Source organism: Arachis ipaensis, chromosome B4 (genome assembly GCF_059453495.1).
Source record: "Arachis ipaensis isolate K30076 ecotype BB chromosome B4, ASM5945349v1, whole genome shotgun sequence".
Classification (NCBI taxonomy): domain Eukaryota; kingdom Viridiplantae; phylum Streptophyta; class Magnoliopsida; order Fabales; family Fabaceae; genus Arachis; species Arachis ipaensis.
Genome location: NC_142439.1, coordinates 67,454,987 through 67,457,998, shown reverse-complemented (window position 1 = coordinate 67,457,998; position 3,012 = coordinate 67,454,987). Strand labels below are relative to the sequence as shown.

The window sequence follows — 3,012 nt, the reverse complement described above, 5'->3', positions numbered from 1 at the left end:
TTTTTGATTTTTCTATTTATTTTGTGACTCCACATGATCATGAACCTAATAAAACATGAAAGAACAATAAAAATAAAAATAAAATTAGATAAATAAAAATTGGGTTGCCTCCCAACAAGTGCTTCTTTAATGTCAATAGCTTGACAGTGGGCTCTCATGGAGCCACACAGGTGATCATGTCAATTTTATAGACTCCCAACACCAAACTTAGAGTTTGGATATGGGAGTTCAACACCAAACTTAGAGTTTGGCTGAGGCCTCCCAACACCAAAATTAGAGTTTGACTGTGGGGGCTCTGATTGACTCTGCAGTGAGAGAAGCTTTTCATGCTTCCTCTCCATGGTTACAGAGAGAGATCCTTGAGTTTTAAACACAAGGTTGTCCTCATTTAGTTGAAGGATCAATTCTCCTTTGTCCACATCAATCACAGCTCTTGCTGTGGCTAGGAAGGGTCTTCCAAGGATGATAGATTCATCCTCATCCTTCCCAGTATCTAGGATTATGAAATCAGTAGGGATGTAAAGGCCTTCAACCTTTACTAACATGTCCTCTACTTGTCCATAAGCCTATTTTCTGGAATTGTCTACCATCTCTAATGAGATTCTAGCAGCTTGTACCTCAAAGATTCCCAGTTTCTCCATTACAGAGAGGGGCATGAGGTTTATTCCTGACCCAAGGTCACATAGAGCCTTCTCAAAGGTCATGGTGCCTATGGTACAAGGTATTAGGAACTTTCCAGGATCCTGTTTCTTCTGAGGCAATCTCAGTTGATCCAATGTATTTAGTTCATTGGTGAACAGGGGAGGTTCATCTCCCCAAGTCTCATTACCAAATAAATTGGCATTCAGCTTCATGATTGCACCAAGGAACTTGGCAACTTGCTCTTCAGTAACATCCTCATTCTCTTCAAAAGAGGAATACTCATCAGAGCTCATGAATAGCATAAGGAGTTTTACTGGAATCTCTATGGTCTCTAGATGAGTCTCAGATTCCTTTGGTTCCTCATAGGGAAACTCCTTATTGATCACTGGACGTCCCAGGAGGTCTTCCTCCTTGGGATTCACGTCCTCCCCTTCCTCCTTGGATTCGGCCATGATGGTTATATCAATGGCCTTGCACTCTCCTTTTGGATTTTCTTCTATATTGCTTGGGAGAGCACTAGGAGGGGTTTCAGTGATCTTCTTACTCAGCTGGCCCACTTGTGCCTCCAAATTTCTAATGGAGGACCTTGTTTCATTCATGAAACTTAAAGTGGCCTTAGATAGATCAGAGACTATGTTTGCTAAGCTAGATGGATCCTGCTCAGAACTTTCTGTCTTTTGCTAAGTTGATGATGGAAAAGGCTTGCAATTGCTAAACTTGTTTCTTCCACCATTATTAAAGCCTTGTTGAGGCTTTTGTTGATCCTTCCATGAGAGATTTTGGTGATTTCTCCATGAGGGATTATAAGTGTTTCCATAGGGTTCACCCATGTAATTTACCTCTGCTATTGCAGGGTTCTCAGGATCATAAGCCTCTTCTTTAGAAGATGCCTCTTGAGTATTGTTGGATGCAACTTGCATTCCATTCAGACTCTGAGAAATCATATTGACTTGCTGAGTCAATATTTTGTTTTGAGCCAATATGGCATTCAGAGTATCAATTTCAAGAACTCCCTTCTTCTGAGGCGTCCCATTACTCACAGGATTCCTCTCAAAAGTGTACATGAACTGGTTGTTAGCAACCATGTCAATGAGTTCTTGAGCTTCTGCAGGCATTTTCTTTAGGTGAATGGATCCACCTGCAGAAGTATCCAATGACATCTTAGCTAATTCAGACAGACCATCATAGAATATATCCAGGATGGTCCATTCTGAAAGCATGTCAGAAGGACACTTTTTGGTCAGTTCCTTGTATCTCTCCCAAGCTTCATAGAGGGATTCACCTTCTTTCTGTCTGAAGGTTTGAACATCCACTCTAAGCTTACTCAGCTTTTGTGGTGGAAAGAACTTGGCTAAGAAAGCCTTGACCAGCTTATCCCAAGAGTTCAGGCTATCCTTAGGTTGAGAGTCCAACCATATTCTAGCTCTGTCTCTCACAGCAAAAGGAAAAAGCATGAGCCTGTAGACTTCAGGATCTACTCCATTAGTCTTAACAGTGTCACATTTCTGCAAGAATTCAGTTAAGAACTGAAAAGGATCTTCAGATGGAAGTCCATGAAACTTGCAGTTCTGCTGCATTAGAGAAACTAATTGAGGTTTCAGCTCAAAGTTGTTTGCTCCAATGGCAGGGATGGAGATGCTTCTTCCATGTAAATTGGAATTAGGTGCATTGAAGTCACCAAGCATCCTCCTTGCATTATTATTATTTTCGGCTGCCATCTCCTCTTCCTTTTCAAAAATTTCTGTAAGGTTGTCTCTGGATTGTTGTAATTTAGCTTCTCTTAGTTTCCTTTTCAGAGTCCTTTCAGGTTTAGGGTCTGCTTCAACAAGAATGTTCTTGTCCTTGCTCCTACTCATATGAAAAAGAAGGGAACCGAAAATAATAATAGGGATCCTCTTTGCCTCAGTAGAGAGAGAGGTTTCTTTGTGTGAGTAGAAGAAGAAAGGGAATAAGAGTGAAGAAGAATGGATAATCCAAACACAAGGGTGAGGATAGGAGCAGAGATATGAGGTGAAGAGAAGTGTTAGTAAGTAATTAAATAAATAGAAGAAGATAAGAGAGAGAAATTTTTGAAAATAATTTTTGAAAGGAGGTGATGATTTTCGAAAATTAAAGGGGAAATAAAATTAAAATTAAAATTTAAAATAATTAATTAATTAAAAAGAATTTTTGAAAAAGAGGGAGGTATTTTCGAAAATTAGAGAGGGAAGAGTAGTTAGGTGGTTTTGAAAAAGATAAGAAACAAACAAAAAGTCAATTAGTTAGTTGAAAAAGATTTGAAAATCAATTTTGAAAAGATAAGAAGATAAGAAGTTAGAAAAGATATTTTAAAATCAAATTTTTGAAAAAGATATGTTTTAAAAAGATATG

At 38.7% G+C, this 3,012-nt stretch overlaps 1 non-coding gene across 1 annotated transcript; it reads left to right on the top strand.

The window, feature by feature from the left end:
• The first annotated feature begins 1,856 nt into the window (after positions 1-1,856).
• LOC148567780 (small nucleolar RNA R71) lies at positions 1,857-1,964 on the top strand. Its single transcript, XR_015882742.1, has one exon. It is a non-coding gene; the product is annotated as a small nucleolar RNA R71 (small nucleolar RNA).
• Positions 1,965-3,012: the final 1,048 nt, after the last annotated feature.